At 43.6% G+C, this 24,828-nt stretch overlaps 1 pseudogene; it reads left to right on the top strand.

Moving 5' to 3' along the window:
• The first annotated feature begins 1,249 nt into the window (after nt 1–1,249).
• Nucleotides 1,250–2,308, top strand: LOC119531169 (annotated as a pseudogene).
• The last annotated feature ends 22,520 nt before the right edge of the window (nt 2,309–24,828 follow it).

The raw sequence follows: 24,828 nt of genomic DNA, 5'->3' as shown, positions 1-24,828 counted from the left end.
GTAAGTAGGCCATTTTGATGAGGTTTTGAAGAAGTTGTGGTCCACCTCAATCAGGATGGGCCTTAATCCTATTATTGGAGTCCATTACAGGCGGAATGAAATTCAGAGAAAGCCCCAGGGGGAGCAGCCAGAAGCTGAAATCAATGGAACCTGGAGGAGAAGGGAGAGACCAAGAGATGCCACCATATACTTGCCACGTGACAAACTAAGGACCCAGAATTGCTGGCAGCCAGCCCCAGAATGCCACAGTCTTCAGAAGAAAGCATTGCCTTGATGACACCTTGATTTGGACTTTCTTTTAGCCTCAAAACCATAAGCTAATGAATTCCCCTTATTTAAGCCAACCCATTTCATGGTATTTTTGAGTGGCCTAGGTGACTAAAACAACTTGATACCAAAAACAGCAACATCACAAGAAAAGTACAGACCAATTTCTCTCAGAAATTTGACATAAAAATCCTCAAGAAAATATTAGCAAATCAAATCTAACAATAAGTTTAAAGAATGATACACAATGGCCAAGGGGGGTTTATCCCAGGAATGTAGGGTTCACTTAACATTTGAAGATGAATTAATGTAATGCATGATATTAACAAACTAAAAGAGACAAACCCTATAATCATTTCAGTAGACATAGAAAAAGCATCCAACATCCATTCTTGAAAAAAATCTCAGCAAACTAGAAATATCAGGAAACTTTCTCAACCTTGTAAAGGGCATCCACCAAAACCTACAGTTACCATCATACTTGATAGTGAAGGATCACATGCTTATCCCCTAAAATCAGGAAGAGACAAGGATATCCTTTCTCACAACCCTTATTCAAGTCCTAGCTGGTATGATGAGGAAAGAAAATGAAATAAAAGGCATTCATATTGGAAAAGAAGAAATATAACAGTCTTTCTTCACAGATAAGATGATTGTCTATATAGAAAATCCCCCCAAAATCTACAAAAAGCACCTGAAACTAGCAAGCTCACAGACTAAAAAGTCAACATACACAAAGCGATTGTAGGGGAGGTGGGTGAGCGGTGGTGAGGCCTGTTGGGGAAAGACAGGGGAGGAGGGGAGCCTGACACCCCACTTCAATGACCAGCCCAGACTGCAATGGGAGTCCTTGTGAGGTAAAAACTGCAATGGGAGTCTTCCTCCTTAAAAGCCTAGTGGGGGAACCACTGTTTGACCCATTCAGAGGGAAGAAGGAAAGCTCTGCATAGGAATGCAGTATGAATGGAAGAGGTCTGTCGCTATGCAAAAAATAAGACATTCTGAAGAGACTCTAAAAGTTTCCAGCTGTCATCTCAAAGACCCCAGCACTTGTGTCTCAATATGAGAACTTAGATGCTGGGGAACGGCATTTGATGAACGAAGGCTTCCATCCAGACAGTGATCTCATTCGATCCATTCCTTGCATTTGTAACCAGATTGGATCACCTGCCGTCCTGAGGACCCCCAAGACTTTGAATAGTTTTTCAATGATCCCAATAGAAAGACACCCTCTCCAGAGAAAGGCAGCATTTATAGATAGTCCATTGAATCTCTAGGGCACACCAGAATTTCCAGTAAGGAATATATTAGATGGTTCAAGGGCTACTGTGGGCCATTTTTCTATGGCTTGACAGTAAAATTCCGAGAACCAGTTCCTGTTTCTGCATTGAAGTGCACCTTTAGAGTCAGTGATAACAAACAAAAGCTACAAATTCATGGAAGGGGGCATCCTGAATTTCTTTAGAAAGAAAGTGCCTTCTTTGTTGTGAGGATAATAATGATTGATCTTTACCCAGGAGACTGTTGGAGTTTTGTCTTTGGACAAGCCTCTTTGACAGATGTGGGGATATTCAGTTTTGCCAGGTAGGGTAGTGAACTTTATAGCTCACGCTATGAAGAGAAAGTGAAGATGCTCCAGAGAACATCTTCAACTGACTATTCAGTCTTTGGTAACTGTTATATTCCTGAAATAACTAGTATTTTGCAGCTTCTATCCTCTAAGATGTTAACCCATGAGACTGAACACATATTTGGACAATCAGTGGCTCTCATGCCTAATGCAAGGCTCCAAACACTTGGAAGATGCTGACCATCACCCTGTACACCTTTGTCCCATCCATTGATACCAGTTGTGGTGTTCTACTGGTTTCAGTGTTGTAGAAAGATACAAAATGCTGGTGATGTGGATAAATGATGAATCTGCTGACATACCTGGAGTAACATAGTCACAGGGATAAGGGTGCATTTGCTGAAACCCATGGAAGGCTTTAAGGAATGGAAAGAGTGGATAATAAAATGCCTTGGTGTCCTCCAAAAATGAGGACCTTCAAATAGGTGTAATTAAAATAGAATACTTGTACCTTATGCTGTCAAAAAAAAAAAAAAAAAAAGTAATTGTATTTCCACTTTCAGTGCTGAACAAAGATGGACTAGATGCATTTTTCCCTATTCCTCCCATTAAGTTACAGTTTAAAAAAAAACACTGGACATTCTATATTTAACAAATGTAAGGAGATTCTAAAATGTGGAGGGAAGAAGGCAGACTAGCTAGAAAGCTCAGGAAACAAGGAATAGCACAGTGTGAGTTCCTTGAGTTTCTTTTTGCTTCATATATCCCAGACTGGGTGCTAGAGAAATCAGAAATCTAGAAACACCAGTGGGAGCAGACACAAACAATGCCAAGAAAAGCCTGTTCTTTCCAGCCAAAGGACCAGTAAAAGGGCAACCCAGCAAGACAAAAACCTTCTAGGCCATAACCACCCTCCTCCAGCCAAACATCGTGGAAGAAATAACAGCCCAACCCCACACTATTGCAAAGGCCAAATGGTGAGCCCAGCGGTAATGAGGCACTCTTCCCCACCCATGGCTGGGATGACCTCAGAGGAGAAAGTAAGGCTGAAAAAGTATTTGAAAAACTAATTGCTGAAAATCTCCCAAATTTTTCAAAAGACATCAACCTCCATATTCAAGAAACTGAGCAAACTCCATGCAGGATAAACCTAAAGCAATCCATGCCGAGACACAAAAATCAATATTCAGAAAACTAAAGACAAAGAAAAATCCTGGAAGCAAAGATTTTTACCTATAAAAGAAAAACAATTGGAATGACAGTGGATTTTCCAACAGAAAGCATGGAGGCCAGAAAAAAGTGGCACAACATTTTTCAAGTGCTGGAAGAAAAACATTGTCAACCCCAAATTCTATATACAGCAAGATCACCCTTCAGGAATAAAAAGGAGAGATTAACCTTTCTAAGTTGAAGGAAAACCAAGAAAATGTATGCCAGCTGATCTACCCTAAAAGAATGGTAAAAGAAAATTCTTTAAACAGATGGGAAAAGATCTAAAAAACAAAAACAAAAACAAAACAAAACAAAACAAAACAAAAAAACAAATCTTGGAATATCAAGAAGGAAAAAAATAGAAAATACAAAAATATGGGTACTTACAATAGATTTTCCTTCTCTTGAGTTTTCTAAATTAAGTTGATGCATGAAGAAAAAGTATAAAATTGTCTGGTGGGTTCCCAATTATATAGAGGAAATATTTAAGTTGATTATATTATTAACAGGAAAAGGTAAAGGAACAAAGAACTTTTTAATGTAATTTTATTGAGATCTATTCACATACCAAATAATCATCCACAGTGTACAATCAGTGGTCCATGGCATCATCACATAGTTGTACATTCGTCAACACAAATCAATTTTTGAACATTTTCATTACTCCCCCCAAAAAGTAAAAAATAAGAACTAAAAAAAAGAACACCAAAAGTATCCCATACCCCTTACCCCTCCATTATTACTTTTTTTTTCTTTACTTTCTTGTTCATCTGTCCATACAATGGATAAAGGGAGTGTCAGTTTCAAGGTTTTCAGAATTACACAGTCACACTGTAAAAGCTATATGGTTATACAATCATCTTCAAGAATCAAGGCTACGGGATTACAGTTCAACAGTTTCAGTGTTTCTAACACATTAAAAACTGAAAAGGGATATCTACATTATGCATAAGAATAACCTCCAGAATGACCTCTTGACTCTATTTGAAATGTCTCAACCACTGAAACTTTATTTTGTTTCATTTCTCTTCCCCTTTTTGGTCCAAGAAGGCTTTCTCAATCCCACAATGCCAGGGCCAGACCCATCCCTGGGAGTCATGTCCCACGTTGCCAGGGAGATTTATACCCCTAGGAGTCATGTCCCACTTGGGGAGGGCAGTGTGTTTACCTTCTGAGTTGGCTTAGAGGGAGCGAGGCCACATCTGAGCAACAAAAGAGGTTCTTTGTGGGTGAACCTTAGGCACAATTATAAGTAGGCTTAGCTTCTCCTTTGCGGGAATAAGTTTCATAAGGGCAAGCCCCAAGATCGAGGGCTCAGCCTATTTTTTTTAATTTGGTAGTCCCCAGTGCTAGCAAGAATATCAGGAAGTTTAATATTTCCACATTTTCCCCCAGTTTCTCCAGGGGGCTTTGCAATACCTTTTTATTCTCTGCCCAAATTACTCTGGGATGTATTGGGCCATCACACTAACGTACAAACCAACAAGATCTCACTCCCTATTCAAGGTTCCATGTAATTATGGTGTTTGAATAAACTAACTGTACAAGTTAAATTGGATAGTGTTCTACAGAAAATATAAATTTTGCACCAAATAAACATCTCTTCCTTTGGTCTCACAAAGAGTTGAGGTTTTAAAACACAGTCGATATCATCCTTTACCCTTTAGTCTGATTTGCCTTAGCCCTAACCAGATCATCTTCATTCATATCCCTAATTGAAGCCTGAGCTCTTTTTCAGCTTTTTTTTTTTTAACAGTTATAGTATATGGTAATGCTGCCTTTCATAGCTGCCGAACTCTAGCTCTGAGTCTCAGATGTCACACAGTTTATCCAAAATTCCAGGGAATGACCAGGTTATACACAAAGAGTTCAGCATCTCAGAATTTAGAAATAACCATAACAACTCAGGAATAGATGTGACTGCTGTAAGAGCTTACAATCTAGGAACCTTTACAATAAGCCTTCCCCGATAACCTGTGCTCTTGTATTCAACTCTTAGAGTTTGCACATTATATTTAGTCTTAGTGAGGTCATACAATATTTATCTTTTCATTTCTGGGTTATTTCACTCAACACACTGTCCTCTAGGTCCATTTGCCTAGTGGAATACCTCACAACTTCATTCCTTCTTGCAGCTGCTCAATAAGGTAAAGAGACTTTAAGAGATGTAAAGTTTCTACGCTTCACTCACACTTGTCTTTATCTTGATAGTGATGGAGCTTACACAAATCTAAACACATGATAAAATGGCATAGAACTATACACTCACACTGTGTGGATGTCAGTTTCCTGGTTCTGATATTGTACTAGAGTTACACAAGAGGTCACCATTGGGGGAAACTGGGTGAAGGGAGTACAGGACCCAGCAAAGCCACTCCTAAACATATATCCAAAAGAACTGAAAACATATGTTCACACAAAAACTGGTACACAAATGTTCTTAGCAGCAGCATTCATAATAACCAAAAAGTAGAAACAACTCATATGTCCTTCAACTGATGAATGGATAAATAATGTAGTATACCCATTCAATGGAATGTTATTCAGTCATAGAAAGCAATGGAGCACTGACATATGCTACAACATGGATGAATTTTGAAAACATTATGCTAAAGGAAAGAAGTCAGACCAATGGTTTTATTTATATGAAATGTCCAGAATCTGCAAATCCATAGGAACAGAAAGTAGATTAGTGGTTGCCAGGGGATAGGAGGAAGGGGGAATTGGGAGTGACTGCTAACTGGGGTTTCTTTTTGGGGGGATGGAAATATTTTGGAATTAGTGGTGATGGTCAAAATAGCACTGTGAATATACTAAAAACTACAGAATTTTACACTTTAAAATGTTTTAAGTGGTGACTTTTCTGTTATGTGAATTTTATCTCAATAAAGAATTGCAAAAAAAAGCCTACTGTAAAAAATTTCGAGTAAAATTAACTCTACCATCTTTAAGATATGTATAGAATTATCTCATTTTTGTAATAGCTTTTCTTTTTACAGCTTTCTATTCATTTATCCCTCTATTTATCTATCTATCATCTATCTATCTATCTATCTATATTATGATGCCTAAAAAAAGTTTGGAATTATGTTCACTTAATATTAATGATATTAATACTGGGTAATTTTAGATTTTTTTTTTTTGGCATTGTTTGAATTCTTTATAGAGCATGGATCATTTTTCACAAATCCAGTCAAAGGATTTTCCTTAAGAGGAAAAAAAACTTCATAGCAAATATACTAAGATGCTAACAATAATTAATTCTGAGTGGCAGTTATATGGCTGGTTCTCCATTGCTTCTTTGTAGCCATCTATTGTTTTTAAATATCCAGAAATTAAAACAAAGATATAAAATAAAATTGATTCAGTATAATGTGGTGGAAAAATTAGACAGATTTGGATTTGAATGTTGGCCAGTTTATTCATTTCTCTGAGCTTCAATTTCACCATCGGTGAAATAAAGTAATTACATTCGCCCTACAGCCAAGTTGTACAATTTAAATGACATATTGCCTGTAAAATGACCAGAAGTTCCTGGTCCAGGTTGGCAATCAATAAAGCGGCAAACTTTGACTCTATTCTTGCAGCCTGTGTTTATGGACAAAAGACTGTCTTCCTCCCATCACAGATTCAGCTATCACTGCACCTGTTGGACCAGCCACTCTTCAGTACCTCTCTTAAGACGTGGTCCTAAGATGAGACACCTACATGGATTTAAAATTATTTATAAATGAATTAATAAAGCCAAAAGAGGGTCTAAGTGAGAATGACTGGCCATACTACTGGGGTTTTATGGCAACTACTTCAAGCATTCTACAGCCAGATTTATGCCCTGCTGTGTTCATTCAGCCATTCATTCATTTAGCAAACATTTATTGAGCATCTACTACCTGGCAGGTACTTCCCTGAGTGTTCGAGGCAAAAAGATGAAGATACACTTCTGGTCTTGTGAAATTCTCAGACTTCAGATTTTATTCCAGAGTGTGGAGCTCGTCAAAAGATGGGTCTCAGATGCTTTTGTCTTGCTTTCCCAGCTGCTAAAACAATTACCAAACACTGGGTTGGATTAAACAATGGGAACTTATTGGCTCATGGTTTTGAGACTAGGAGAAGTCCAATATCAAGGTGTCAGCAAGGCAATGCTTTCTCCCCAAAGATAGTGGTGTTCTGGGGCCAGCTGCTGGTGATCCTTGGTCCTTGGCTTTTCTGTCACATGGCTATGTCTTCTCCTTTCTCTTCCAGGTTCCATTGACTTCTAGTTTCTTCCCATGGCTACTTCTCTGTCTGAATTTCATATATAAAAGACTCCAATAATTCAGATTAAACTCCAACCTGATTCAGTTGGCTACACCTTAACTAAAAATAACTTCTTCAAAAAGTCCTATCCACATGGGTTCACACCCACAGGAATGGATTAAGATTAAGAACATGGTCTTCTGGGGTACATAATTCAATCCCCAACTGCTTAGATGGGTGTTACGAAATCAGGAAGATAGCTAGGATTTTCCTGTCCCTTAAGATCCAAACAAGATTGGCTCAAAGCCCTCCCTTCCCCATCCCCCAAGATTGCTGTGAATTCTAGGGGAACTACTACTTTTGAGGTCAGCTCTGGCGCTGAGATTCTAATTAGCCTAGTTAATCTTTTTTTTTTAATGGATCCTAAAATGTGTGTTCACATATGTGTGATCCATGTTGTGTGTGCCCACACAAACACACACAACCCCTAAAGCTGGCTTCTCTCTCCCTCTGCCTATCTCAACTTCTCATACTCCCCTGCCTCCATTAACCTGGGGATCCACGGATTCTCATATTTTATTAAGAATTGTAATAGTTACTTTCCTTCACCATCCTTCCCTTTCAAATTATACTCCTTCAGTGAGAAAAGGGGCTATTGCCTAGTCTAATAAATATCTCTAATTAGCTTCAAAAAGGAGAAGAATTTTTTAAAATTGCTCCTGATAAGGACCTCATTATCTATTGTAGTCAAAGATCTTTCCTGAATATGGAGTTGTTGAAGGAGGGAACATCCAATTACAATCATCTATTTGTTTTGAGCCAACGTAATTCCCATTTCATTTATTTTGATTTGTTTCTCAGATGAGTGATAGGTTGAATCATAACATGGTTGAAATGCCTCGTGGGGAGCAGAAGTTTTGCTTCTTATTGATTGTTTCGGGTACCCATTCTCTTGTCTCCACTGGGAGACAATTACCTCTTCCCCAGAGGCTCTCAAAGGAAATTTTAACCAAAGTTCCCAATCAGTTCCATTTTCAAAGCCTTACCTTAAGAGGACACTTCATCAGAACCCTCAATTGCTCCATGAACAGAAGATATAATGGATGGGCTCGAGGGCAGGGGGTGAGGGAGATGCCACTCACGGGGCAGCCATAGCTAAGTTACTTGCAAAGTTTCTGGGTCTAAATAGTGTAACTGGCTCAGTGCAGGGGTCCCCAAGGTCACTTTTAGTCAGTTGGCTGGTTGCATTTCAGCCACTCAGCAACTTTTGGCTACTGCTGCTAAGTAAATGAAGATGTTTGATTTGCCAAATGTTACAGCCTTTCCATCTCTGAACTCTTTTTTGTTTTAAGACAAATGAAAAGTAACTTTATTGACTGCTAGTCCTACCACGAAATGCCTCTAAGAAATAATTACAAAATAATGCAGTTTTTAACAACATTTGGTATCATTGTGATATGATGATTCTTTCATACAAAGGATTATTTACAGTTTATGCAGCTATAAAATTATTGTTGCAAAAATAAGTGTAAATGTATAGAGGCAATATATACCAAATTGGTATACTGACTAGTAATGGATAAGTAACAAAATGCAAAATAACTTAACACCTTTATGATTTTCTTACTTTGTTTTTTAAAACAATTTCAAAATTTAAAAATGTAGATTATTCAAAATGGATTTTCATATATATATATATATATATACGTAATTCTGCTGCAAACAGTGGATTAAAGAGTAAAACTGTTCCTTAGCATGCTTCATATTGAAAACATACAAAACCATTCCTAATTTCAATTAGGAACGTTGTGCAGAACTTCCAACAATGCTGGCAGTGTCCTGAAGTCCTGATTCTGGCCAAAATAGAGCAAAATTAAAGTATAAAGTATGCCACCTTTTAAATTAAATACGTTTTCCCCCATGTTTGAGAGACACAGTAAGTGCTATAGAAATGCACCTCGTTATGATCTGGGCCCTTTAGGATTCAAACTTTTCCTGTTTCTTCTTCGACATAAACCCTTTATTAGTCAGGGTTCTCTAGGGACACAGAACTGGCAGGTTATGAGATTTTTATAAGAATTGTGTCACACGACTGTGGGGAATGGGCAAGCCCCAATGCTGTAGGGCAACATAAGCTGGGAACTCCGATGAAGGTTTTTGCTAAATTTCCCCAGGAGAAGCTGGCTGGCTGAAGTAGAGGTGGAACTTCTCTCTTATGACAGCTGAAATCATCACTTCTCCTTTTAAGGCTTTCAACTGATTGGATGAGACTTTTCCCCTTGCTGAAGGCAATCTCCTCAGCTGACTGTAGATATAATCAGCCATAGATGCAATCGATTACTGATGACTTAATCCACAAAGTATCCTCAGAGTAACAATTGGGCCAGAGCTTGCTTGACCAGACAATTGGACACCATTTCCTGGCCAAGTTGACACATGTCCTTGACCATCACAGATCCCATAGCCCCACACTTCCCCATCCTCATGTCAAAGCCTTCATTTCCTGGTCCTTTTTTCTCCTTGCTTCAAAAGCCCTTTCTGATGTCTCCAGGGAACCTGCCCTGCCCCGACTTCTCTGTGCTAGATGACGGCAGTCACCAAAACCTCTGAGAGGGTCAGCTACCCACCAAACCCTGCTGCCAGGAAAGAGGGAAAGCAAGAATTAGATGAAATTCCACCACACGTATCGACATTGATTAAGGTATCATTTATTAGCACCAGTTCATACAGCCTGTTCTGTGAGTACCATGAGGTCCCAGCTCCTGTTCTCCTTTCTCTGACCACACGTTGCAGAAAAGATTCACTCAGGGTGACAGACCCACAGCCAACATCAGGTGACCAGAATCTCTAGCTTCTGTGTTAGACACCAGACCGTTCAGGCGTTTGGCCAAGAGACTGGGCCCATTCACTACCTCTTTCTCCCCCATGTGCTCAGTCTCTCCTCTCTATTGGCTTCCTCTGGGGTGAGAAAGAGCATTTGCTGAGTTCTTCTTGTGTGCCAGGCATTGTGCTAAGTGCCTTATAGATACAGTGTTTTGTGCAGTTCCCATGGTGACATAGGATGTTCCATAGGAACAACTACAATCCAGTTTAACAAATAAGGAACTGGGGCCTACAGGAGTGACTTGTCCAAGATTGCAGAAGATATGTGTTATCTTATCAAGGTTAGAGGAAGTAAGAGGTAGGTCTGCCTGATGTACCTTTACCATATGTGTGGGATTTATCATCTCCTTCAAGAAGGATGTTTTAGCAGGAAAGGATTGGGATCTTGGTAGAATGACCCAGAATGTGCCTTTCAGAAAGGATTACAGAATTTGTTACCATGATCTGGATAAACAAGGCTGGGATCACTGTCTCACCTCAATCATCTGGATATTTCATCAGGAATTCAGTGGTTTCTGGTCTCATCCCCTTTATGTGGTATCCATGATTCAGTCCCCATAGCAAGATCTTAAATCTTGGAAATAAAATCCATTTGACAACTGTAATTACCCAAATTTCTGATTTGTCTCTTTGGCTACTTTAAATATACTTTCCGTCACTAACCAAACACAGGTTTTGCCTCTGGTGCTGAGAAACCAACTCCAGAGGTGAACCAATCCCCTATTCAGGGAGGCCCTGGCCTCTTTCCACATAGTTCTGGGTTTATCTTTATCCCTAAACCCTTGTATCAATCAGGATTGTCCAGAGAAACAGAATGTGTATGTGTATGTGTGTGTGAAGAGATTTATTATAAGGAATTGGCTCACACAATTGTAGGGGCTGTCAAGTCCAAATTTGTAGGGCAAGTCTGGGGCTGGAAATTCTGGCAAGAGTGAAGTTGAATTCCTGAGTCTGAATTCCTTAGGCTAAAACTCAGGAGAAAGTGGAGGGTGTGGACTCGAGGCAGAATCCCATCTGATCTCTGGAACCCTCAGTTGTTGCTGTCAAGGTCTCCAATCAATTGTATGAAGCACCACCACCCACCCCCCCATTATGGAGGGGAATCTCCTTCAGTTAAGGTCAACTGTGCATGCCAAACCCATGGATGAAATAACCTCCACAGTAACAAGTAGGCCAGTGTTTGACTAAACAACCAGAACCCTAACCTAGCCAAGCTGACACATAAAATTACAACCCTCTTCTGCACCCAAGACCATTCCCATCCCAACTATTTTAATCATGCCTTGGGGAGGCAAGCCTCTCTGGGCCTGTCTGGTTAGCTCCTATCACAGGAATTTGGGGACATTGGGAACATTTGGAGAAGGTGAGGAGGAGGAAATCTTTATAAGTGGCCGCATCTCAGCTTTCAGGACCACCCAAAGGACATTTAACCCCAGCAGGTTAGTTTTCTAGAACCCAAGAAGCAGACAGCATTTCTGGCCCTCCCTTTTCCACAGGGCAAAGTCATCTGATTGAAATGGAAATGATTACAGGCTCTCTGTTTGCTTTCCATCCAGACTCTCAGAGCCCATCAGGAAGAGGAACAATTCTTGCAATTTCCACATGCAACCTCCCCACCCTCCCCCACCCCACCCATCCACCCGTCCATTCGCACAATACACCCATCGCCGTCAATTTGTGATGAGAGTCAAGAGGGGAGCACTACTTATGATTTGCTGACACACAAATATACCCTGGATGGGAGCAGGGCAGCAATTCTCACAGAAATAATTACTTTGACTCTTCCCTTTCTTTTTAGAAGAGAAAACTAATTTTTTTTTATCATGTTACTGGAGAAAAGTAACATCCAACTTTAAGTGAAGGTCACAGAACATCTGAATCATTTTCTCTCATTCTTCTTTTCCTTGAAATCCTCAGTTAACTCCTACTTTACCATAAGGGCCTTCCAGAACAATCTCCTCCATTCTGGGGCCATGCAACCTCCCTTTCCCCAATTCTCCCACATGGGCAGCTCCAACTCTGGGGGTACAGTGTCTTGTCCTCAAATGGAAGGTATTTGAGGTCAATGCTTAGAAGGCACTTCTTGATGCAAAGTGTTCAAAGCCCAGGGCTCTGTTTGGGGTGAGGAAAAGGTTTTGGTAATAAATGGTGGTGGGGGTAGCAAAACATTGTGAATGTAATTAGCACCACTGAATTGTATACTTGAAAGTGGTTAAAGTGTGAAATTTCAGATTGTATATATGTTACCAGAATAAAAAATTTAAAACCCATAGAACCATATGATACAAAGAGTGAACCCTAATGTAAACTATGAACTGTAGTTAATAATTATTATTATAATAATTTTTTTCATCAATTGTAACAGAGGTATCACACTAATGCAAAGTGTGAATAATAGGGAAATCTGTGGGGGTGGACGCTATATGGCAACTCTACTTTCTGCATGATTTTTCTGTAAAATTACAGCTGCCCTTATAAAAAAAATGGAAGAAAAAAGAATCCATCCTGGATTATATTCGTCTTTATACCAATGCAGTCATAAAGTATGGTTTTTAATAATTGTTATGGAGGAAGAGGCCCCCGAGAGTCATACTGTGCACCAGCTCCGAGTGCAGGCAATGGAACTTCCAGTCTCGGTGATTCCTGGATTGAATGCAGGTCCCTGAGGAGTAGGTTCCAGGCTCCCTCGAATGTTCCTCAGCCAGTGTTCCTGATAAGGATGGAAGGGGAGCTAGAGACCCCTAGGTGCCCCCAGGGGAGGGGCCAGCATTAAGAGGGGCAAGATAGAAGCATTTGAAAGCTGTCCACAATGTTGTTATGAGCTGTACTTGGCCTTTAAAACATTTGTTCTATCAGCTCCACTGGGACTGCATTCTCATTCATGTTAATTGGATTAGCAGCAAATAGCAATAAGTGGATAAATAGGCTAATAGACTAAATTAGTTTAAAATCAGATATGAAATTAAATGCACAGAGTCCCAATCTCTGAAAGAAGAGGCAAGATTATTGCTAATGGAGTACTGCCAAGCAAGCCCCGCCATCAGAGGTTTCACTGCCTAGGGAAAAAGATGAAAAGTAGACAAAAATTTTAACCTAGTATCCACTAGAGGGGCATTAGAGTTCACAGAAGGAAAAAAATATGCCTCAGAGAGTCAGGGATGACTCCATGAACAGGTTACATTTAGACTGGGTCTTGACAGATATGTAGGAGTTCACCAGATGCAGGATCAATGTGAGATGGTGAAAGAGCACAGGCTTTGGAGTCAAGCAGATAAGGTTCCAATTCCAGTTCCATTCTTTACTTGCTGTGTGACCAGAGACAAGTTATTTAGCCTCTCTGAGATTCAGTTTCCCTATTGTGCTGGTTTGAATCTATTATGTATCCCAGAAAAGCCATGTTCTTTTAATCCAAACATATGGGGGTAGACTTATTGTGGATAGAATCTTTTGATTGGGTTGTTTCCATGGAGATGTGACCCACCCAATTGTGGATGGGACCTTTTGATTAGATTATTTCCATGGAGACATGACCCCACCCATTCAAGGTATGTCTTAATTAGTTTACCGGCATCCTCTATGAGAGGATAAAAGGCAAGATTTTGAAGAGAGCTCAGAGATGCTTAGAGAGAAAACACCCAGAGACATTTTGGAGACAGCCATTGAAACCAGAACCAGGAGAGAAGCTAAGAGATGAAATCCAGAGTTTGCCCCAGAGAAGCTAAGAGAGGACCCCCAGACACTTAGAAAGAAAAGCCCAGGGAGAAACAAGCAAAGATGCACAGAAGCTGAGAGAGAGAAGCTAAGACAGAAGCCCAGAGACATTTCGGAGAAAGCAACTGAAACCAGAAGCTAACCCTGGGAGAGGCCCAGCAGACTCTGGCCACGTATTTTCCCAAGTGACAGAGGAACCCCAGATGCCATCGGCCTTTCTTCAGAGAAGGTATTGTCCTATTGATGCCTTAATTGGGACATTTTCATGGCCTTAGAACTGTAAATTTGTGAACTGACAAACCCCCATGTAAAAGCCAATCCATTTCTGGTATTTTGCATATCAGCAGCTTTAACAAATTGGAGCACCTATCTAAAGATACATACCATGCAAGATTCTTGGGAGGATTAAAAACAATAATGTACTTACAGCACTTGGAAGCCACCTGGCACTCATTAGGCTTTTTGTAAATAGTAGCCACCAAGAGGAGAAGGTACATTCAAAGCTGAGGGTAAATGCAGAGGCACGTTGAAGGGACAAATCACACAAAAGTTGGTGAGATGGTATGTAGATAAGAGCTTTGGGGTCCAGAGAAGTTGGATTTGAGTTTCTGGTCCTTGACTTACCAGCCATGTGACCCAAGGCTAGTTATTAGCTTCTCTGCACCTTGGTTTTCTCAACTATAAAGTAGGATAATAACAGCACAGCCTCACAGGGCTGTTGTGATGATACAATGAGTTAATGCAGGTAAAATTCCCAAGCCCAGAATGAGCCATCAAAAAATGGAAGCTATTATTGCCCTTGTTGTCATCATCATAGTTCTTTTTTCATGACTGAGAAGAGGAAGTGGGGAATGGAGCTGAGAATCAATAGATCATAGCTGGCCCTCCACCTACCTAGATATTATGCATTGATAGGTTCATCTCTTCATTGTCTCTCTCCACTAGAATATGAGCTACAATGAGGGAGGGGTCTTTGACTTGTTGCCTGCTATATGCCCAGAATCTAATAGAGTTCCTGACACATAGTAAATGTTCCATAAACATATGTAAGATGGATGGATGGATGCATGGATGGATGGATGCATGGATGGATGCATGGATGGATGGATGGATGGGTGAAGGATGGATGGATGGATGAGTAGAGGGATGAATGGATGGATGATGGATAGATGGATGATTGTTTGCTTGGTTTGAGAAAACCATAAGGCGCCATTGCAGAAAGTATTGGGACAAAGCTCAACTCTGGCTTCTTTTAAAACTCCAGAACGGTTTCCAGCAGTGATCTTGGGAGAGTGCAGCAGTAAAGATGCAGGTGGGAGAAGCAGGCATTGGTTGAGGGCACCCCAGCTCTTGAATACAAGTGCGGGGTCAACTGGACCTTCGGGGGAATCCTTACCAGCCCCCGGTCACTGGTGTGTGGGAGCCTGGGGTCTCACCCAGAAAGGGCTGATGGGAACCTGGCTTGGGCCCCAAAGAGGTATGGTGGGGGGTGGGGTGTCAAGGTGGTGGACGTGGTCTCTGTACCTGCTCAAACTCTGACCATCATTTGTCACCATTTGCTGAGTGTCAGGAGACCAGAGTTCAAGTCTTGATTCTGCCACTCACTGCTGTGTGACTTGGTCAGGAAGGTGCTGCCTGTGCTTCAATTTCCTCATCTGTGAAGTGAGAGTGAGAATACCTGCCTTCCATATTGTTGTGAGGATTAGACATAAACACTGTGAGGCATCAGCACCGTGCCTGGTACAGAGGAGACGCTCAACAGCGGTAGCTGCTGCTATTATTACTTCAGTAGTTATTATTGATAGAAAAGTTGCTTTATAAATTATAGACCATTACTACAGCCCAAAACAATCTCTCCTTTTAGCTGAATAGTGAAAGACAGCTCTTCCTGTCTCAACTGCAAATTCCCCCTCTGGATGAGAAGCTGTTTGGGACTGTGGCTGTGAGTGTCATCCACGTGTCATCCTGCTTTTCCCTGGCTGACAGAAGCTTCTGAAGTGCCTGTTTGGTCTCTCTCCAGCAAGCATGTCCTTCACCCACCGCCAACATCAGCCAGAAGTGACCCTCTTCCCCCCTCCCTCCCCTCTTCCCTCAGTCCCCTGTGGTGCTGGGCACTGAGCCTCAGTTTCCTCTTCGAGGATTCAGTGGGATGAAGCAGGGAAGTCACTTAGTCCAGGGACAGGCACACAGTAAGTGCTCAGTAAAAAAGTAGCCAACAATTAATTTCTTACAGTTATATTTGCACCTCCTTTCCTTCACTCCGTTATGAGTTTTTGGAGCGCAGGGGTTAAGCCTCATTCATCTCTGGATTATTTCCAACATGTGTCATCGGGTCCATCTGAGGAAGGACTGAGAGAGCGAGGAAGGTTCAAATGGGAAAATGAAGGGAGTGGGTGAGTCCCTGCTCACAGAGACCCTTTAAAGGGAGCGTCCTGCCAAGGAGGGAGGGGAGGTTGTTTAAAACAAAATATGGCTCACATTCCCTCTTCTTCTGAGATCAAGTGGCCAGAGAGGCCTGTTTCCACCAGGTGTGACTGGCAGGTGAGTCCAGGTGTGCCGGGCAGGGTAAGACCCCAGGATGGAGGAGACTATGGCCTGTCTCATCCCACAGATCTTAACGATAGGAGGCGCTGTCCTAAACACTTCCATGTACTGCGCCGCCTGACCCTCACCCAGCATTGTAAGGTGTAATCCCCCCTGTTACAGAGAAAACAGGGGCCCAGAAAGCTTAATGAACTGGCCTAAGGTCACACTTTTCCTAAATCACAGAGCATGAACTCAATCCACTGCTCTCCCCCAGCCCTCTACCCGCCATGTCTAAACATCCTGCAACCTCTTTATGTCACATAGCACAAAACTTGTATCATGAGTCATGGGCAAGTCCTTTAAGGCCTTGTATGAAGGGATGTGGGTACACAGGCAAACAGCCTGCATTCAGCCCCAAGCCTCAGTGCAGGAAATGTCTCTTGGACAGACAGAAAGACACACTTCCATATCCACATACTGAGCGCTCATCAGGGTGAGGTCTCCAACCACTCCATCTGCTAAGGAACTAACATTTATTGAGACCTGCAGTATGTCGCATACGATGCTAGATCTTTTTGTGTATTTTATTTCATTTAATATAAAGTATATAAAAATACATTTGTATTCCCATTGTACGGATGAAAATCTGAGACACTGAGGATTTAAAGAAGCCGTCTGAGGTCACACCGTCGCTAGGTGCCAATGAATCTCACTGTGTGTCAGCTACGTCAGTTTACCTGGACATGTAAAGGAGAAAGCCCTTGGGGGGTTGTAGCCATTTGTTTTTGCTATGATAATAATGCATAACAAACCACCACGAAACCTCAATGGCATACAACAATGAGCCCTTATTAGCTCCCAGGTCTGCAGCTGTTGTTGGCTCATCCAGGTGGGCTCAGCTGGAGACCGCTGTGTCCCAGTGACTCGCAGACTCCCCTGGGACCAGTGGGTGGCAACAGTGATGGCAGAGGCACAAGCAGGGCAGGTGGAAACACAGATCTAGACACACCATCACTTACCTCTCATTCTATTGACCAGAGCAAGTCACATGGCTAACCCAGGGGCAGGGGCAGGGAAATATATTCTGCCCACAGAAGTTTGGGGAGCTGCAAAATGTGGATTTAGGGAGGGTGGGGATTTGGGGCCCTTTGCTCTCCCTCTTCCTTGGTACATGGCAGCATTTGTCAACATGAATGGAAAGGCAGGAAAATCTCAAGCTTTCTCCAGGGGACAACTGATTTGCTGCTTCCCCACCTCCCCCTCATCAGGATAAAATGGGGTGGCTTTGCCCAAATATACTCCAATGCACTGTGAAAAAATACTAGTTATACTTTTTCTTTACCTCATTTCTCTGATAATAATATTGATGATGATAATAAGAAGGTACAGATGTCTTGGTTTTGAAAGATTAAATGGTACCATCACATTCATTGTCTTACTGATCCTCCCATCAACTCTGTGAAATTTTCAGAACAGAGAGAGAACCCAGGATAATAAATAGTTAATAACAATACTAGCAGCGGGCCCTTCTTTAGCCCTTGCACCAGGTATTGATTTACACAACTCGCTCATTTAATAAAGAGTAATTATTAATCGCCAGGTTCTTTGGAATCCCTGCGGCTCTGCTTCCCAGCTGAGCAACTTTGAGCAATGTAACCTCTTGGAGCCTTGATTTTTCTTTTCCATCTATAAAATGGTGCTGATAAATAGGTTCTATATCATAGGATTGTTATGCAGATTGAATGAGATACTGTATAGTCAGGGTTCTCCACAGAAACAGAACTGACAGGATACATATTATAGGAATTGGCTCATGTGACCATGGGGATTGGCAAATCCAAATTCCACAGGGCAAGCTTCAAGTTGGAACTCCTAATAGAGTAGGCTGAATTCCCCAGGAGAAGCTGGCTGGCTGAAATAGAGAGAAAAATTCTACCTTCTGACTTCTGAAAGCCTCTGTTCTGTCTTAAGACTGTCAACTGATTGGGTGAGGAAACTCCCCTACTTGCTGAGGGCAATCTCCCTTGTTGATTGTAGATGCAATCAGGCAGAGATGCAATCAACTGACTATGAATGCAAATCCATCTATGAAATACCCTCACAGTAACAATCAGTTCTGAGTTGACTTGACTGGACACCATAACCTAGATGAGTTGACACATGTTCTGAACCATCACAGACATGGATGGAAAGCACTTAGCACACAGCCTGGCACATTCCAAGTACTCATCAAATGGAAGCTGCCATCATTGCTGTCCCCATCACTGTCAACATTGTTGCTCCTACTTCACTAGTGAGGAAATGAGGCCCAGAGAGGCAACACTGGTTGTCATACCATAAATAGCACAGCCAGGTTTTTCATTCCTCAACCAGTGTGCCATGCATCTAACAGGTGTTCAATAAATGCTCCATGACAACTGAGATCCAGTGGGCACATGCCCTGCCATGGAGCCCCGTGATCACGCAAAGATGGAGAAGGAAACTGGAGGGTCTGGGAGAGCTCTCTGACCAGCGGGGCTTCCTCCACCTTCACTCCACACGCTGGCTTCTGTCTCTCAGCTTTTTTGAAACTGGCTCTGAATTCCTCTGCTCACTGTCTGGCAGGTAGGGCTGACACACCTGGGTAATGATGTTTACCGTTAATATTGCAAATCAGATTGCATAAATTAGTCACTCCGCTGCTGGCAGCCGCAGGGCTGGAATCCTTCAGCAGCAGGCTTTTCAGCTGTTAAAATGCCAAAGGGACTTGTTGCTTGCTGCACTTCTCCAGGGAGTTGGCTCCATCAGGAAGGCTTTGCCAAGACAAGAGAAAGCCAAGTTTTGACATTTGGTGAACACTCCCGTTAACAAATTGCACCTAATCTTACCTGCACGTGGGCTGCCCTGGGAGCATGGCTGATTTCTCCTGGGAGTTTGGGGAAGCCTGTAGGAATGTATGAGCATAGAGGGTGGGCCACTCTGCTGGCACGAGGGGGCAAGCTCCAAGCAGAGCCAGGCCAGGCAGATTGTGACGAGAAGCAGGCGTTCACCTTGGCCAATGCGCTGCTCAGCTCTTGTCCCAGGACCCATGTGCCCCGCTCCAGGACTTCAGTTCTATTTTCCAGGAAGTCCCTGCATTTTCTGTGTACATGAGCCACTGGGCCAAGCACACGTCCCAGGAAACTGACATGAAACAGACATGGCCCCTGCAATCTAGAAGTTCCAGACTCAGAAAGGGGGTGAAACATACACAACCTCCCTAATTAAGTCAACAAATGATGTGCTAAGTGCAACACCATGGGCTTCCTATGCATTATCTCATTTAAAACCTAATTTTATGGAAAAGGACAAAGGCTCAAGAGGTCAAGTGACTTGCCCAAGGTCACCCAGCCAGGAGGTGAAGATGCTGGGCTGTGAGCCGACTCGAACCACACGGCAGTTGTGAAAGCAAGCCCTTTACTACAGCTAGATGAACATTCTGTGTTACTGGTTCCCACACGGGGCACGGCGCCTCGTGGGAGAGCAGCCTCGATGTGGCCGTCAGGCACGGCTCCTTGTGGGCTGTCTCACCCTACCCCGTCCGGGTAAGACCTTTTATACACAATTAACAACCAATAAGCTTCTAGGCTAGTATCGCGTATACAGGATTTCGATTGGTAGGAGCGGGTGGCGGATACATGCGTCACTATGCGGAAACAGGATGCAGGCGCCATCTTGGCTCACTCGATGGGCGGGGGTAACTCTAGAGCAGGCTGCAGCGCATACGCTAGGCCCGATTCGGGAGGCGGCTTTCCACAGTGAGCTGAGGTGGTCTGGCAAAAGCCATGCTCTGAACTCCTGCTCCGACTTAAATGAGGCTCCAGGCAGATCCATCACCTGGCAGCTTGGACTGCAAAGGCCTGCAAAGGGGCCCAGCCAAGAGACCAGTAGCATCGTCGCTGTGCCAGCATCTGTGATCCAGGGACCACCATACCCAGGCTGCAGAAGCAAAGTTGCTGTTTTACTAATGACTTAAGCCCTTGCAAACCCAGCCACCACTCAACCACCTGCCCCCACGTTTCTACTGCCCAACATGTTGGTCGCTCTCTCTGTCCTCAGTCACTTGCTGAATGTCTGATTGTCAGATGTTGCCTCCAATGCATATCCAGTGCAGAGTGAAACCATGCATCTTGCCAAAGATACGTAACTCTGGGGAGTCCATGAAAGTGATGTTGAAGTTCTGCTCACATCATGAGCAAAAGTCTAGCCCAGAGAGGATCTGGTGGGGGCAGACCAGTTAACACCCAAGCCAAGAACTTCAGTAGGAGGATGATGGACTTGCCAAAAGACAATGATTGGCCGTGAGAATTGAGAGATGGCCATCAAATTTTGCTGAAATGACCTCTCTAATTGCGCTGTGAAAATCAACTGGGAAGTGCCATGAAAATCAATCGGGAAGGGAAAGATTTGGTATCCAACTATCATACAAGCTTGTCAGAATAATTACTCTAAAAAGTCACCTCAAAACAATCAAGACCCAATTCATTCTTTGTTCATTTTCAGAATTCAGGCAGGGATGTCATTACAACATAAATGTTGTTATGTTTGTTTGATGTTATTTTCATAATTTTTAGCTTTATTTCTTAAGGTTGAGTTCCACTCATACTTTTTTCTCTCTTGCTATTTTCTATTCCATTTTCTGTTCTCTTAAAACAGAGACTGATTCAGTGGGGAAGGAGATAAAAGACTGAGTCCAGAGAGAAATCAAAGGGGCCATGGAAAGAACTTAGAAGGTGGCTTGAATGAGGGAAAGATCAAGGAACTCAAGCTTTCAGACATCTAAAGAGCCTCTGATATGAGCAGTGGCTTTCAAATGGCAGCAGGTGAGGGGGCAACACTGAGCTTGGTGTTTGTGACACAGCATTGGTGGGTCTGGGGAGACCTCCTCCATGCCTTTATCCACAGTTATTTAGTTCTTATTATATTCCAGGATCAGTGCTGGAGTGTGGAAAGCCGCCTCCCGAATCGGGCCTAGCGTATGCGCTGCAGCCTGCTCTAGAGTTACCCCCGCCCATCGAGTGAGCCAAGATGGCGCCTGCATCCTGTTTCCGCATAGTGACGCATGTATCCGCCACCCGCTCCTACCAATCGAAATCCTGTATACGCGATACTAGCCTAGAAGCTTATTGGTTGTTAATTGTGTATAAAAGGTCTTACCCGGACGGGGTAGGGTGAGACAGCCCACAAGGAGCCGTGCCTGACGGCCACATCGAGGCTGCTCTCCCACGAGGCGCCGTGCCCCGTGTGGGAACCAGTAACACAGAATGTTCATCTAGCTGTAGTAAAGGGCTTGCTTTCACAACTGCCGTGTGGTTCGAGTCGTGATTCATGACCAGGTTAGTTCGCGCAGTCTGCATCTCTCTCTCTCCTTCCCTGTTTCCCCTCGCCGGCCGGGAACCGGGGACCGAGCGGGGCAGCGCCGGACAAGTGGTGGCCCGTACGGGGAAGCTCCTCCTCCTGCCTCGCTCTCGACGGTCCCTCTGTGAGGAGAGCAGCGCTGCGCGTCGAGCTTACGGCGGACTTCCCGCGCCTGATCAACGCGAGAAGGTGAGTGCGTCTTATTACATGATAGTTAGGGCCCGTGGGTTTTCAGGTGACCCCGGGGGACTCGGAAGAGCTCTCCGAGTGACTGAAGTATAGTGCCGACTGCAATCATGGGGCAGTCCGGAAGTTCACCTCTCTTAGCTCCCTTAAAGAACCTTTTGAAACAACGGGGTATCTCGGTCAGGAAAAGCTCCCTTCAGCGTTTTCTTGATGATGTTGATACTTTTGCCCCTAAGTTTGCCTTTACTGTGCCCTCTAGTAATCAAGAGGAGCCCTGTCAACGCTTTGAATGGACAGTCCTGCCCCAAGGCATGGCTAATAGTCCTACCATGTGCCAGCTGTATGTCGCTGCGAAGCTAGCTAGCACTCGGCAGCAGTTCCCTCAAGTGAAAATCATCCATTATATGGATGACATTCTCTTAGCCCATAGAGACACAGATCTTCTTAAAACAGTTTTGTCACATTTAGTCCTTAGTCTTAGAGAAGCTAACCTAGAGATTGCCCCTGAAAAAATCCAAATGACTGACATTACCACTTTCCTGGGGGCGAAAGTCGCACCCACTCATGTTTCCCCCCAAAAGGTGTCTCTCAGGCTAGACAATATACACACTCTCAATGATCTACAAAAACTCATGGGGGATATCAATTGGATCCGTCCATACCTAAAAATACCCAATGTCAAACTAACACCTTTGTTCGACCTGTTGAAGGGGGATTCTAATATAAACTCACCTCGAAGCTTCACTCCAGAGGCAAGGCGAGCACTATGCCAGGTGGAACAGGCGCTCAGTGGCGCTGCATTGAAGAGAATAGACCCTGATGAGCCTTTTGAAGCCTGCGTGCTGCCGACAGAATTACAGCCCACTGCGGTACTGTGGCAGCGGGGGCCGCTGCTCTGGGTCCACCCTGGAGTTTCCCCCAAAAAAGTCCTAGAGCACTATCCTACAGCGGTTGCAGACTTGGCCCTAGAATGCATTAAAAGGGCTGTGCAGCATTTCGGTCAGCAGCCCAAAAATCTCAGGGTGCCTTATTCTTCCCAGCAGCTTGAGATACTCACCGGATGCATAGATCAATGGGCCATTCTCCGGTGTACATTTCTTGGTCCCATTAACAATCAGTTCCCTAAGGCTCCTCTCTTGCAGTTTGTCACCCGGCACCCAGTGATTTTTCCCAAAGTAACCTCTCCTAGGCCACTAGCAGGCGCCCCCACCGTATACACGGACGGCTCCAGCTCTGGAACAGGGGCGTATTGTGTGGAGGGGGACACTCCTAAAACAGTGCTCTTCCAACCACAAAAGCCTCAATGGGTAGAACTGCAGGTTATCATTGCAGTCCTGGAAAGCCTTTCCGAGCCCTTAAATGTCGTCTCGGATTCTGCTTATGTTGTGAACTCTGTACAAATTTTAGAAACGGTGGGCATTGTTAAACATTCCTCTACAGTAAGGACGTTCTTTGCCAAACTACAGGAGGTTATATGGACCAGGCAACACCCTTTTTACATAACCCATATTAGAGCCCACACAGGTTTGCCTGGCCCTATGGCCCAGGGGAACCACAGCGCAGATGTAGCCACTCGACAGCTGCACATCTTTCCGACGCTGGTACCGTATCAACAAGCCCGAGAATTCCATGCCAAGTTTCACATCAATGCAGGTACCCTAGCTAAGCGGTTCAGCATACCACGTGCAGCTGCTCGAGATATTGTCCGAGCCTGCAACAATTGTGCAGAGCAGAGAGCAGTCCCCTCGGTTGGGGTCAACCCTAGGGGTCTCACCCCAGGGGATACTTGGCAGATGGATGTCACTCATCATTCAGAGTATGGTAAGATCAAGTACTTACATGTGTCGGTGGACACATGCTCCCAAGTTTTATTTGCCTCTGCTGAACCAGGAGAAAGAGTCTCCCACGTCATTGCACACTGCCTTGCTGCATGGGCAGCTTGGGGTAAGCCAAAGACGTTAAAGACGGATAACGGGCCTGCCTACACTAGTAAATCCTTCCAAAAATTTTGTGACAACATGGATGTCCAATTAAAACATGGCATCCCCTATAACCCTCAGGGGCAAGGAATCATTGAAAGAGCGCACAGATCTCTCAAAGACTTGCTTAAAAAACAGAAAGAGGGTATAGGCCACGGCCTGTCCCCAAAAGCTCGACTGTCTGTAGCCTTGCTCACATATAATTTTTTAAACGAAAATTCACAAGGAATGACACCTGCCCTGCAACACACCACCCCGAGTCCTCCGCATAGAGGTCTAGTCCGTTGGAAGGATGTCCTGTCGGGGCAGTGGAAAGGCCCTGACCCGGTGCTCAGCTGGGCCAGAGGCTCTGTTTGTGTTTTTCCCCAGGAACCAGGACGTCAACCAGTGTGGGTTCCGGAAAGACTGGTGAGAACCGTGACATCACCTGAAGAAGCCAAGGAACAGCTGTCAGAAACGCCAACGAATATACAACCTGAACCATTAGACCAAGCCTCCGACCCTGCTGATGATGGCGACGACCGACAAGATGATAATAGTAGGACTGACCACCCCGCGGTTGCCCAAAAAGAGGATCGGTAACTCTGTTCTTTGCTCTCCTATAGCAATCCTTCTAATCTGCCTTTTTCTTTTTAGTGGAACTATATTTCCTCCACAAGCTTCAACGAGTCCTTCCCCCTCACCAATGACACACTGATCCTCTCTTTTGCTAACCTCTCTGTCAAGGTTGTCAACACCACAGTTGCGGCGAATGCTACTTGTGAAACTGGTAATGGCGAGTTAAGTAAGGGAGTCTTGCTTGAATTTCTTAACGTTACAGGGAAGAGCCGCCAGTCTTGTGAAGGGATCTTGAGTAAAAAGGAGACTCAAAGGTGCCTTTTC

This window comes from Choloepus didactylus, chromosome 4, assembly GCF_015220235.1.
Source record: "Choloepus didactylus isolate mChoDid1 chromosome 4, mChoDid1.pri, whole genome shotgun sequence".
Lineage (NCBI taxonomy): Eukaryota > Metazoa > Chordata > Mammalia > Pilosa > Megalonychidae > Choloepus > Choloepus didactylus.
This window is presented reverse-complemented; position numbering and strand designations above follow the sequence as displayed.